A 14923-nucleotide genomic window follows, 5' to 3' on the forward strand; every position below is an offset into this window, starting at 1 on the left:
GTACTTTCTCAGTGGCTGCTAGTCTGCTCTTTTTTTTCTAGCTAATACAGAATGGTGGCAATTCCTGGGTTGTTTAACCCAGGATTGCTGGGGATGAGCACTGTATGTGAGCCATTCCCAATTTCCTGGGTTGTTTTGCGCCATACAAACCTGGAAACTCTGATTGGGGTTGGACAGTCCCAAGGGTAAAAAGCCATCTTGGCTTCTCCCTGTGTGTAACTGTAATTTACATAATTACCCAGGGTGCAGTGTGGGTTGCCGTATTGTCTGAATATGGTGAGGTGGGTGGGTTTTTTTGCCCATGCCAAAACTCATGGCTTGTAGTAGGGGTTGTGGCATGGGTAAGAAGCCACCCCTGCAATGCACTGCAGTGGGCTCGGAGGACATGCAACCTGTGCTGCATCACAGGTAATTCTGCAAATCATGGTAGCATGCACTGAGTGAGAGGAGAAACTCCGATGACTTCTTTTAACTCTGCAATCATCTGAACACAGCCTATGGGTTAGACAACCCAAAGTCAACCTCAAATTTGTCCATCGTTTGTTGCTGAGTTTACTTTTGGGTTGTTTAACTGGCAAGCAACCCAGAGTTTCTGGGTTTGCATGTCATGAAGCAACCCCGGATTGTTAATTGAAATTAGAAATGGTTCATGCATGTTTCTTGTCCTCTGCAATTCCTGGGTTAAACAACCCAGAAATTGCCACAATTACATGTGAACTGGATCATAGTAACGTTATGGATCATAAAGGTGCTCCAACTTACCTTCATGATTAAATAAGCGGCTCTTTATTTGAAACCTTATGTGAAAAATGTATATGTTTCACTATTTAGTTCAGCCTCTGGAGTCTGTATATGGCTTAATTTTCGCAAATATTGGTGGTTTAGTGAGCTAGAGTACTAGTAGTAAGGATTGCTCACCATCTGCTTCAACATTTTAAAACATGTCAGAGGTTCTCTCCAAGTGGAATGTTCTGTTCTTGGCTTGATCTCCTGCTGTCTGGATTGCTTTGTTATGCATTGTAGCACATTGGTTCATTTCCCTACTTCATCAGTAGGTTTTACTGTTATATTTGAACTAAATAATGATAAAGTCGTTGAAATACCAAGGCATTGGCCTGGTTCATACACAGAGACAACCCAGGCTATTCGTTGTGCATTGGTTGTCCATGAATCATGGGTTGTCATTACGTGCAAACCCTGCGTTGTGGTTTAACTATCGGTTGTTAATTGTAATCCATAATTTGTTGTTGGGTTGTAGTAAACCATAATGTAGCATTCACACATAAGAACAACCTACAATTAAGCAACAATTCACACTCAACCCTTACTCTGGGTTACGTGCGAACCTGGTCAATGCTATATATATGTGCTCTCTCTCTCTCTCTCTCTCTCTCCCCCCATATTTATTTATGAAATTATTTAAAAGACATCTTTAGGCCCAACATGGTCACCAAGGTGGTGTAAAACTTAAAAACAATATCACAAATTGGTTGAAAACAAGAAACAAACTTCATAACTTAATTCCACTCTCTGTTTTAAAGATATTTAAAATTATTCAAAAACTGCAGAACAAAGATGTTTGAAGTTTTAAATAACAAGGCAGCTGGTTGTTTATAAGATGCAAGTTTACATACATGGCTAAGTGTACATGTCTGATTTGGGGGAGAATATGATCCTTATCTCTTGAATGAGTTAGTGGCTTGTTTATAGAATCACTCCTGTGCAAAGTGCTTTAGAAGAGAGGTAGGTGGGCAGAAGGGTGATGTGATCTCCAGATGGTTTGGACTTCAACTACCAGAAGTCCCTGCCAGCATGGCCAACAGTCAGGAATGCTGGGAGTTGAAGGCCAAAGCATCTGAAGATCTTCCTTCTTCCCACCCCTGCTTTACAACTCATATTCATTCTCACAATGATGTGATGATAGTTATGATTGTCAATGCACAGTTGAGGCTGATTTCCCACAGGGCATTATTTAGTGAGTACTTGAATGCACGTCTCTGAAGCCTTAGCCTAACACTCATTTTTTATTCTTATTAGTACTTATTGCACTCTTCCTTCAAAGGGGATTATGTATGTTTCCCAGGCGGTCTCCCATCCAAAGGTCTTTATAGGGCCAGACCTGATTAGCTTTAGCAATAGAATTGCATCCTGTGTTGGGCCATTACTTGGTTGACATTGCACTGCAATTTTTTGTTTTTGTTTTTCTAGCAGAGGTGGTTGTAGCTTTTGCGTGCTGAATGCGTGCCTTTTTCCTTTTATAGGCCAGCCTTGGCTTCTTTGATTTAAGAACAGCTGGCTTCTCTGCAATTATGAGTCACAACTTGCTTGTTCTAGAATGCTAATAGCAGACACCAGATAGTTTTATGGTAGCGGTAGCTATAAAAAAATGAGCATACTATTTTAAAAGGGAGGGGGGTATTATTATTATTTGGAAATATTAGTTTCTGCTAATGTTTACGAAATTGCTAGCATGGGATAGTTCTAAGATATATATTTATAGAACACCGTTCCTGCTTCTTTTTCTAAACCTGGACAACAAATAAATAGTTTGAAGTTTAAAGTGGCATTTTTTTCTTTGAGGGGGGAAAATCTTGTGCTACTGTCTTCATTCCTGCATGAGTTCTTCCATTCCCTTGTCTTGAAAAAAACAAACCAGTTTCTGAGAGTAACAAGGATGATTAGTAAACAAGCTATATAATTTTGTGAAACCTGGGTTAACTCAATTGGCAACCTTATATATGATGGTCAGTGCAAATTAAGCAGCTGAGATATTTAAAAACTACCCCCCCCCGATGCCAAGGAAGCAGGTGTCCTTCCCTTTTCTTGTTACTTTGGCATTGACATAGGGTTTTGTCAAATTTTGTTTGAATCATTTTCTTTGCTTTGTGTGAATCAGAGTTGTCTGAGAGAAGAAAACAACTTGGGTGGGAGAGATGGAAGGGAAACACTGGATACGAACCGACAGACATTTTTGGATGGACTTGTAGACAGGCAATGCTGCCAGAAACAATTTTGTGTGATATACATTTATGAAATTTCCCCTTCAAAGTCTTTTATGTTTGAACCAGACCTAATAATGGACCATTGAAGTAGCAAAGCACTGTGGGAAGAGAATTCAAAAGTTGGTTTTATCAGTTATAATTTTTAACATGCTTCTTCATCTGTAGCCTAGATTATGAGTCTTAATATTTATGCAAACTAATTTTTGTCTTTCAGAATACAGAGCTCTTTGGGGACACCCTTTTGTTGGATTTTATCCCTGTCCTGTTAACTGGTACTTTCAGCTATGGAATCGGTAAATATTTTATTTCCTCTTTTCCTAAGCACTTCCCCCCCTTTTTTTCAGTGGAGTAGCTTATATAAATGTTAATACAAAAACAATATATGACTATCATTTTTCATTTACTTTTAAGTATAAATATTGAGTTGGTTTTGTAGTACAGGAGAAATGTCTTCTGCTTATTAAGAAACTGTAATTTTAATTTTTAAAAATTCAAATGTAGCAAGTTAATTTCGCCTTCAAAATTTCTTCTGTCAATTGCTGTGTAGCTGCAACTTAATATATAGCAACTTCTGCAATTTAGGCATGTGGGTGAGGTTACCTGTCCCCTTCTTCCTCTGCCCTTCTGCTGTGTACAAGTGCACTGGCCTCCCCAATCCCCCACCATCAGGGGAGCGCTTGCTTGTGCTAGGGTGCATCTGCTTGCAGTTGTTACTTGTCACAGGTGGTCAGCCAAGTGCCTAATTGCAAGGCAGGTTTTATGGTGGGTTATAAGTCCTTTGTTGATGATTCGACAGTGTCTTTGCAGAGAAGCATGCCGTAAACCAGGTTCAACCAAGCATCTAAAACCAGAGGATTTCGTTGAGTTGTTCACTTGCCTATTACATGTTCTGGTGGTGGTAATATGAAGGTTATAGACAATAAAAGTCCGTGTTGGTCCAAAGCCTTTGCCAATTGCCTTTGGGGAATTACCCCTTTTCAAGGAAACAATTGGAATTGCACTTCAAAATACTCTTAAAAGTAAAATTTGTAGAACATTTAAAAAAAAAATCATAATGGTTGCCAGAGACCAAGTGTGGTCTTCCACTTATGTGCTGTACTACATGTTTGGACCTGACTCAGTCTTCACTCTCATCCAGGCTGAGCCTCTTAAAGCTTGTACATTAAGCAGCCTCTCAGTTCTGAATGAATGAGACCCGGCAGTGAGAGACAAACTGAGCTTCTTGTTAATGAAAGTAAGAGGTTTTCTCTTCTTTCGACTCCTGGAGGAAGGAGGGAGTAGGGTTTCACATCCTTCAGAAGGAGCTCAGCTAGTTCCCTGGCCACTTATTACTGCCATTCTATGGATCAGCGTTTGCAGTTTCAGGACTAGGAAGTAGCAGTGTTCATTGTAAAGGAGGACAGGGAAAGTAGCAAACAGCTTTTAATACAACTACCACAAGTACGTTCTTTGTCTTTATGTACAACTGGAAAGCACGAAAATCAGCAACTTAGTTAAGTCAGGGGTTGTTTCCTTACTGCAGGTGTGAAGCTTCATAATGACCTGGTTTGCGTGACACAACAGCCCACCATGGCTTAGTTGAGCTGCAGGGGCTGTTGCAGTTGCGTTGTGCTGGCCATTTTTGCATGGTGCTTGTGGGCACCCAGCTTGCTGTGGTTTGTCACGTTGTTTTTATTTGAGTGTTGTCTAACCCTCAGGCAACTACTGCCACTTGTGTTTACAACACATGGTAAGCCAGCCACCTGTGGGGGCCACGCAATACTAGTGCCCATGTGTGCCCTGCAAAACATAGCAACCCCTGTGGTTTAATTAAGTGGATTGTCATGTCATATGAACCATGTCCTTGAAGAATTTTCTCTCTCAAGGTCTCTTGTTGGAGTAGCTTTTAACAAAAATATTTTTTTAGTTAATGTGATCCAGGATTGAATTTGACATGGGGTGAGAAAAGTATGATTCTGCTAATGAGTAAATATTTGAGCTTGTTGATTATGATTATGGCCATTAAATAATGAGGTCTGGACTTTGGTTAGTGAGATTTTTACAATTCTACACAATTCTTAAGTTAAGGAATATATGCTGCAGAGTTTTTGTCCACAAGTTTGCTCTTCGCCTCCACAGTGATATTGCCACACTGCCGATGTGGTTTTATGCCAGTTAAAACAAAAGAAGTGGTAATGGCTGGGAGAAAAAGCTATTTTGCTTGGCTTTGAGCATCAATTCCTCAAGTGAAGCATAAAACTGGCCAGGTATTAGCAATCACGACTTCTTACTTTTTTGTGATTAACTTGATGCAGTGCACCTCCTTGGGAGTTCTTGTTTAGAGGTTCCTTCTTGGAGAGAGATTAGATGGGTGAAGATGTCAGGGCAGGCCTTGCTTGGGCAGATGTCCTACGTAAGCGCCCAGTGTATCACACATTCATTCTGGAGAGCCAGGGCAGTCTCTTTTAGGGCACCCCCTGATAAACACCTGCTGCCTTTTTGTTTCTAGTTGAATTATTGCTTTTTATCTTTGTTTTGCTTCATTTTAGGTTTTGTATATTGATTTTATAAGCATTAAATCATTCATTGTATAAATAGAAAGTTATTGTGGTGTGCAGCAGATAACAGACATTCAGCTGCGGAGGCTTGTTATAATGTGAAAACCTGTTATCTGTAGGGTTGTGGCAGTCAAAAGTTTCATAAAGGGAGCTTCATTTAGATTACTGCCTTCCTCTTTCCAAGGGCTCAAGGTGAGAGAAATAAATGTTTCTTTTAATTTGGTGTTCTTAGATTTTGAATTATGCATTGTGGCTGTTTGTTTGTGTAAGCACCTCCCACCTCAACATACATAAGATTCCTTTCAGTGACTTTCGCTTACAAATTTCCTATTGAATCTACAGTGCATCATTGCAAATCCATATGATAAATTATGTTGTGTGCCTTTGACTTCACTTTCAGAATGGGTGATAATTTAACACCCTTGTTTTTAGCAACAGTGCTAAAATTCAACCTATTACTGATGAATCACAAAGATTCAACTGCCTGGAATGCTAAGATTATGTTGAGACCTAGGAATTCTAACATATTTTCAAAATAGTAATACTATTATAAATTTATGAACCAGGTTAGTTGAAGTCACAGCTCTTTAGACAGAATTCTTTAATGGCATGGTAGTTTCCACAAAAGGTTTCAGCACATAAGAAGAGCCCTGCTGGATCAGACCAAGGGTCCGTCTAGTCCAACCCTCTGTTCACACAGTGGCCAACCAGCCATCTGCTACGAATGAACAAGCAGGACATGGTGCATGTCTCCCTCTCCACCTTCTCCACACAGGAATAATTTTGTACACCTCTATCATGTCGCTCCTTAGCCTCCTTTTTTTCAAAGCTAAACAATCCCAATTTATTGAACCTTCCCTCCTAGGGGAGATATTCTTTCCTTTGGCAGTTATACATTGGGTGTGCTTTCTAGTACCAAATGCCCAACCTGCAACGGTGTTAAAATTCAACCTATCACAAAGGCTGGGTTGCCTGAAATGATATTATGTCAAGATCAAGGAATTATAATGTGTTTTCAAATTGTCTGTGACAGCTTATGGATTCCTTCTCATTCTTGAGTTGGTAGAAAGGCTGATATCTATTGTGCCCATGCATTCATGGGAGCGACTGTTAGGCAACAATGCTCATGCTCATTTCTGGAATGGGGCGGGTCAGCAGCGCTCGCAGAAGGGAACGTCACTGACCTGATCTGTAAATGAGTGTTTCTGCTTTGTTTCCAGAGTTATTTATAGAAGCTGAAAAGTCCTGTTGCATAAGTGGTTGCTCCTGCAAGTGCAACTGAACCAGCAGAGGCAAAGTACATTTGACTACCCATTGAATTGGATGCATAGTCCTTAAATTGGAAAATTTCTGCCCAATAATATGACGACTGTGCTCTCAAAAATGTTGGTATTGCTGTAGAAGAGTACGGTCTCAGTACAGCTGGGGTTGTGGCAGTTTTACGTTCCTTGGTGACAGCTATATCTTTCTGTGCAGTATTAGTGTCTGAGTTGTATACAGGCTTCTATTTAGTACTCTCTGGTGTAATAAAATTAATGGAAAACGAAATTAAAAAAGTGACACAGCCAAGTTGCTGGATCTCTGAAGTACTGTAAGATACCCCACCAATAAGCATGCTTTATTTATGTATTTCTTGTTGAAAGGCATTTGGCTTTACCAAGTTAGCATGGTCTTGGCTTTCTTGAAGAAGGCTACTTTTTATTATCACTACCCAGAGCTAATATTCCAGGATTTCAATAATAGAGAATTCTAGTGTAAGCTGACAGCTGGTATAATTCTCACTGCTCGCAATTTTCATTAGAGAAGCTGACAGGTCATGGCTTTCTCTGCGCAGGAGTGAGATTGAGATGGCGGTTTTGGCAGTAGTACTTCACAGGGTTCGTAATGAACATGAAGGTATAAGATTAAAAGGATGAATATGGTGATGGTGCTAAACAGAATTGTTTTTCCAAGCTTGAGTCTTGCCTTGTTCTGACCTCCCTAAAAGAATACAATTGCAAAGCTGAAGCCAATAGTGGAAAGTCAATTTCAGAACATGCTTCAAGAATTAAATTTTCTTCTGAAAAGCCGCATATTACAATGCAGGTAGAATTGCTTAGACAAAATGTGGGCACCTTTGTTAATTCAGCCCATTTCCCTTAGCATCACTTGAGCTTGGGTATGCTGGCTAGCACAGAAGGAGGAAGGCTTTGGGTTTGTGGGATCAGGTCCCCCCCCCCCAAACCATCCACCATCTAGTGCCACTCACAAAATGGCAGCTCACAAAATAGTGGGGTTTTGGACCTATGGGAGATTCTAGTAACTCGATTCTGTGCTTGCAATAGGCAGTGTTAGAATTGCTGTTACTAATTATCATAATTGATGTGGGGAGTAAAGATTTTCTGCAGTAAGTTTTTCAAAACAGGAAATTTTCTAGAAAATGTTCAACTGTTTTATTTTTCCTTGGCACTTCTTATGTTCATTAATGAGCACTCTTTGAGTCCAATTTGCTACAGAATTGGGAGGTTTGTAGTTAATAGAGCATAGTTAAACCATATGCAGATTTGCATGTAATGGCAACCTTGATTCAATAACCCATACTCAACCTGTACTGTGGTTGTTATGTGCAAACCAGGTCACAATCAACTAAACAAGACAACTGTTGCTGTGTTGGATCTGTTTTATTTATTTATTTATTTATTTATTACATTTCCATGCTGCCCAATAGCCGGAGCTCTCTGGGCGGTTCACAAAAATTAAAAACATTCAAAGTTTTATGATGTAAAATGGCTTCTATGGTGTAATCCTATATCTATTTACTCAAAACATAAATCCCAGTTAGTTCAGTGGGACTTACGACTTACTCCCTAGTAAATGTATTTAGGATTGCACCCTTTGTCTTTTGAAAAACATGTCTTTCTCAGTCATTAACATAGACCTCCAAAACCTTAATGCTGCAAGAAGATGGTACATTCAAAATGTAAATTTTTTGAGGACTGTTCTTGTAATTTTGCTCTCAGAAAACCACATGAAGCCGTAGCTGTTCCTATCCTTGTTTACATGCATGTGTTCAAGTTCATCAAGAAACACTGTGTGCTGTTCTTTGTTCAATATATGTGCAAATAAAGGAATTTTGGAACTAAAATTTGAGTTTAAAGGGCAAAACTAACTCTGCCAGTTCTAGAATGAGTAGCAGGGAGATTCATAACGTTGATTCCCTTTAACATTCAATGTTACACACACTACATTTCTGATGTCTAGGGATGAAGTGCCTTTAGAAAAGAACTGGATAAAACATTCTAAATATGCCCCCTTGCATTCTGCTGTAGGCTCATCTCTTGCATTTTATCTTTTTATGATGATGAAAAGGGATGAACCTCACATACTGTGCTTTCCAAGCTTAGCACACCACAGAGGGCGACTTGATTAAAATCATATGTGACAAGTTAACATTTTAATGACTAATGCTGCTATGGATCTTGGGAGTGGATGAGCTAATTTTAGTTCCTCTTTCCAGAGGCAGAGCTAGGAAGTGGAAGAGTCATTTGGGGCCACTATTCCCAATCCTGGGTTCCTGAACAATCAGTGATGTGCTTCCTTTTCCAATAGCATTTCTTCTTTTCTGCCCTCTTTCAAGTTGCAAAATGGTGGATGATGCTGATCCCTGTCCTTACAGGTCTCCAAAGCTCAGCTTGGGAAGGATCCCCGGCAAGTTGTAGATGGTCATTGCCTCGTTTTGCAAATTGTGATTTTTAAAAAGATTTTTCAGAACAGGCTGGCTATAATTAAATGACCACTTATAATCTCTTAAAACGATTCAGTGGTCCTGTGTCGAACACATTAGCTATATTCAGACATAGCAGCAATTCATGGCTTGCGGTTGCAAACAGAAGAACCTCAAGCTTTGGGCTTGAACAAGCCTCCTCCCCTTTCTTTGAGCACAAGAGGCGTAGATTAGAAGCTTCTGTGCTTGGTTTGTTTGCCTTGTCAGACAAAACTGCAGACCATGTTCCTTGCAAACCAGGAATGGAAGCTTTTAATTTCCTCTACCCCCATGTAGGGAAAGAACAGAAGGCAGTGCTTGAGGCATCCCATGATTTACTTGTTTTGTCTGAGTACAGACCCTGCTTTTTTTTACCTGGGTCATATACTAGATTGATACATATATCAATATGTATTGTTGCATTAGTGCTTCTATTTGAACACATTTTCTTTCCAAGCAACTTCATTTACAACAGTTTGACTTGTGGCTAATTGTGGCCTAAAACACTGGCACCTTCCTTTATAGGCAGAGCAGTGGCAGCGATGGAAACGCAATAGCAATACATATAGGTGCCCCAAAATCTCATTGGAGTCAGTTGTACCCATAATACTTAACGGCATACTTGATTTCGGTGAGATGTCAGCAAGCCTTACTACCTCTGGATTTCACCAGGGGTATTTCTTTTTGCCTATGCTCAATCAGAAAAGCACAAGAGTAGTTGTCATCTATGCCCTAGCAAAGCATGGGGTCCTTCGTTGAATTCCACTCAGTGAAATTTCACTCAGTGAAGCCCGACTGGGAGAAAAAGGGGCAAGCTTCTGTGAAATGAAATTTGAGGAACTTTGTGAACACTCCAGTTGGCATAGCCCAGCCTTCCCTAGCCTGATGCCTTCTGGATACATTGGAATACAACTGCCATCATCCCCAGCCAAGATGGCCTAGCCATTCTCAACATGGGTGCAGTTGACTTTAGCTTGATCATGGTGGCTAGGTTAACATAATTTTTCAAGGTTCCTTCACAGTTCTGGTTGTTCACTAGCAATGTTAAACTTATTACTGCAGTCTTGCAAGAAATAGACTTCCTCTTTGTGTTGTACAAACAGAATAAAATCCATTTGTTGTACTTAGCAGTCTTTTTTTTTTTTTGGCCTCATTCTTGTAGTCTTGCCAATATCCTGTATTTGTTTTTCACAGGAAAGCTTTTAACTTTTCCTTAATGCAAGTTAAACTGTATTAGCTTCTGCTTGTTTTAATGTTTTGTAGTTGTAACATGGACAAATGTGTTCAAAACTAAACTTTTGACTAATTTTTCATTTAGAGGAAAAGTTATTTTTCTCTTAACTTTTCTGAATTACACCAGGGGTTCTGCTGTGCCTGATGGTTGTCCAGCAGGAAGTAGGAGTACATTATTGAACACACACCACACTGCCAGGAGGGCACATTATGGGAGAAGACTGGCAGTGGCAGAGAACCCTGTCAGCCATTCCTGACCTCTTCCACGAAGAGCCCTCTGATAAGTTTCCAAGGTACCCCGGGGTTCCCTGGAACACAGTCTGAAAATCACCAATTAAATTGTTACTCTGATGTGATGGAGGTTTCCAGTTGGTTTCCACCCTACTCTAATTGTTCATTCTGGATAAGTTGCTCAAACCAAACTGGGGCCAATACTCCATATTCTGATTTTATTTTATTTTTAACCACTGAGATCTATATTTGCCCTATGAAATTTAAAGCTATGTGAATATTTTCAGAAAGTAATGCTTGAGTAGATGCCCATTGATAGGTAAATAATGTTTTGCTGACAAAATTAGAACACAAATGCACGAAGTTGTACTTGGGTGGTATTGCATGGATTTATTCATTTATTTATAAATTCTTCCAAGTAGTTAAGTGCAGCATATATGGCTCTTTCTCTCTCCACACACCCTTCAATACAACAGCCCTGTGAGATAGATTAAACTAAAGAAGACTGGATGGCCCCAGTTCACCTCCAGTGCTTCATGGCTGAGTGTGTATTTGCATCCGTGTTTCCTCCTGACAGACTAGCATTATACCACACTGGCTTTCATAGGGTTTTGTAGAACTGTGTATGTTTGGATATCTACTCATCCAAGCTTTGAATCTATAAACATGTTTTTAATCTTTAGTTTCTAATGATTTATTCTATTTGTTGTTAGCAGTAAACAAAATATCAGTTGATGGGATAACTTTTGAAGTTGCTTCAGAAGAATGGAGATTAATAGGTTTAGATTGAGGATTTCATATATATATATCAATCACTTACCTGAAATGTTTTCTCTTGTGCTGACATTCACAATAGTGCCTCCAAACTTAATTGTGCTATTTTGTGCTTTCTCACTTGGATAGAGTTCCACTATAGTAAGGTATGTTGCAGTCTGTGTGTGTGTGTGTGTGTTGTGATTGGTCATTGCTGTTTCTTGCATCAGCACTCAGAACTGCATCTCTGAAAACACAATACAACACTTATGCAAGTTTAAGAGGCCAGGCAGAGGGATTACAATTAGATAATTGATGGATCAGTTCACTGTTGCACTGAGTTAAATATAATGCCAACCTGGAACACTGGCAACATGTTGATAAATTGCTGTAAAATGCTGTAATATGACTGAAAACGCTATTTCCCATTCACACATCCAAAAGCATCTAAGGAAACTTAGGGGTGTTCGTAAACATAGCGTGTTTTGCTCCAGTCAGTTAGAATTTTGGTGTTTTGGGGAATACTTGCCTATTTAGCTTTGGGTTGGAAGTAAAATTGGGTTGGTTATATTAGACTTGACAAGGGTAGTTTGAGAATATTTTGTCTAAAACTATAATCTTGATTTCCAGCCATACATGGTTAGTGTTACACTTGGGATAACATCTAGTGCTGAACTTTATAAGTCTAAAGATATTTTCAGAATGATCATCTTGGAATAAACAGCAATTCAACTAGTAAGTTATTGTGGCAGGGGTTGGGGTTCGGGGTGGGATGCAGGACCTGAACCAGAGGATCTGAACGTCCAAGATAGCTAGTAAGAGATGTCTGGGTTGGCCTTTAGTTCTTGTCTGATTAAAAGAACAGGAACCTTACATGTTTGTTCTGGGCTCCTTGCTTGAGACTCACTGTTTCTAGCCTCTTCACTGTGAGGTCATGAGCTCTCTTGGCCTGTAGTCATCAAACAAAGACTTGATCTCCAAGTCAATAGGCTTTATTATATGAAACAATCTATCAGCAATGCGGATTCCATAGCTTCTGGCAATCTGAATCTTAGTTCTTTAACTAAGCTGCCTCAACTCTAACTTACTTAAAGATCTCCTTGAGAGATGCACTATGATAGTATAGTAAGTTGTTGCAATTCTAACCGTACTCTTCAGCACAGAACCTGAAAGGTTTTCTTAGTCCCACCCTCAGTAAGTATCTTCTCCTAAAGAGTTCAGGTAAAGAGCTAAGATGGTAGCCTGCCTTAATTCCTTCATTTGCTCTGCCCTCCTAGTTCTGTGTCTGATCTGTGCATCTGCCATGCTCACCCTGTTGACTTCTCTAAGTTCCCACAGAAGGAGAATGGGTGGTTGGGCCTTGCTCTAACTGATTAGTTTGACCTTGAGAAGATTCTTCCTTGTTTGTCTCCTTGAGCTCTTTGAGGAATTTCTTCGCCTGCTCCCTCAGCCATTTCGTCTTCTGGCTCTTAATTGCATGGAGTCTTGACATTCACACATCTTACTCCACGAGGTTTAAGAAACAGTGAGTAAGATGGGATTTTTAAAAATAGTTATTCCAAGATGTGCTAATTGTGTGAGCCAAACTTTAAGCGTCATAAAGTTGCTCCTTGTCAACAACTAGATCTTGTTCCCATTAAGCTTATTTGGGCTCTGGAGTGGCCGAACTTCATTCTGGCAAAGATATATGAAGTTCAGGGACTTAAAAGTGAAAATACAAACATGTGTACAAAGGCTTTGAGTCATAAGCAAGTGGTCAGAAGGGGTACTACTGTGGAGTGCTGTGGTCATAATTTTTCGGTGATGTGGAGATGCAAACATAGCATAGGACAGGCTGTTAACTTTGCATATAAAATGTCTAGAAATAATTACTTAAACCTTATGAATGAAATAGCAAGAAAAACATAACCCTTGAGAGATAATTCAAGGAGAGAGAAGAGAGCCAGGCCTCACCAACCTTAACCCTCACATACTGTCGTGTCTAACACTACTGCCCCTGTCTTGGGAGAAGATGTTTTAGGTAATCAATCAGAATCAGATTCAGAACTAGAAGATGCCGCGCCAGACACCAGCCAGCCTGTACCAGTGGGGGAGGAAGCTCTCACGGGCGATTCCCCAGCTGAGAGTCAGCCCTCTCCAGAGCTTATCTCCTCAAGGCCAAATCCTACACACTCAGTGGGAAGTGAGGTTTCTTCCAGAGGTGAGCATCCCAACAAGCTAGCTTATGCTAGGGTCCGCTGGAAGCTCAGATGCAAGGCGCAGAAGGAAAGCGTGTGAGAAAGTCAGTTCGATTACACCAGAACCTGGCTCTGCACCAGGCTCCCTGAAGTTATGGGCGTTTGGGAAGTGGTTTCCTATTCTTCTTGAGCTGACAATTGACTTGCTTAGTTTGCATAGTTTTGCCTAGGGGGATGTTTCCAAGAGGTTAGACTCACTTCAGGTAGAAGAGAGGTTTGTTGCTTAATTTGTAGATTACTTAGCAAGCCTCGTCATTTGCCTCCCATCGAAAACAGGACTTTTCTGAAACACACGACACATACCACTGAGACTTCCCTTCAACCATCAAAAGACAGTCAGCAAGCCGTCCTGGTGGCCCACTCAGTCTGTCCAGCCCGGCTAGGCTCTACTGAGGCCTTGGTACTTCCCCGGGGAGCTGGGCCTTCCAAGCTTAATCCAACCTGAGACTTTAACCTAACTTTCGCACTGTCACAGAGACTTCCGCTCCAGCTGATAAAAGTCAGTCGGCAAGTTGTGTTGGTGGCCCACTCAGTCTTTCTAGTAAACATCTTGGGGGTGGTGGTGGTGGTGGTTACATGTTCTCCTGTTGAAATGGTAGAGAAGAATTCCAGCTATCATCTAGCAGCCCCCACCCCATCAGGCTGTAGCAGAGGAAGAGATGCACACTACAGCCACTCCGTTGGTTCTGCTGAGAGGGGATCTACATAAGATCTGTCGTCTCTCCTTTCCCCCTACAATTTCCATTCAAGCTAGTCGGTATGAGACGTTTGTAACTTTAAAAAAATGGCCTTTTTGAACTTTTAAAGGAAAGTCTTTCCTTTCCCTTGCCTTCTGCCCCCCATCTGTTTTCCTTTTATGTGGTGACTTTTAGATAGTAGGTCTGTGGGTAGGGGCTGCCTTGTTAATTAGTGGGGTTATGGAAGCTGCTCTGGGAGCTTTGTCAGCTGAAGAACAAGATGAAATGCATTCGACAAATAAAACAAACATTATTGGAGTTTGTGTAGAAAATGTAAGATGTTGCAGTATACACTGTATTGACTACCGTTTTTTTTAAAAATAGCCTGTTTGCTGAAATGTTACCGCTGCCTAGAGTTCACCTATTCCAAAATCAAGTTAGGAAATGGCTTTTGAGCATTTTGACAAATTAAAAAAAGATAAGGCCTCATGTTTCTTTTTTGTGTGTGCCT

General features: G+C 40.4%; 1 protein-coding gene across 2 annotated transcripts in view; it reads left to right on the top strand.

The window, feature by feature from the left end:
- ANKRD11 (ankyrin repeat domain containing 11) overlaps positions 1–14923 on the top strand; it is a 171693-nt gene that overhangs the window by 20586 nt on the left and 136184 nt on the right. For both annotated transcript variants that reach the window (XM_063141247.1, XM_063141248.1), the window contains exon 2: positions 3217–3295. The gene's annotated coding sequence lies outside the window, so the exon portion shown is untranslated. The remainder of the gene's footprint in view (positions 1–3216; positions 3296–14923) is intronic.

The sequence above is a fragment of the Elgaria multicarinata genome, chromosome 14 (assembly GCF_023053635.1).
Source record: "Elgaria multicarinata webbii isolate HBS135686 ecotype San Diego chromosome 14, rElgMul1.1.pri, whole genome shotgun sequence".
NCBI classification, from domain to species: domain Eukaryota; kingdom Metazoa; phylum Chordata; class Lepidosauria; order Squamata; family Anguidae; genus Elgaria; species Elgaria multicarinata.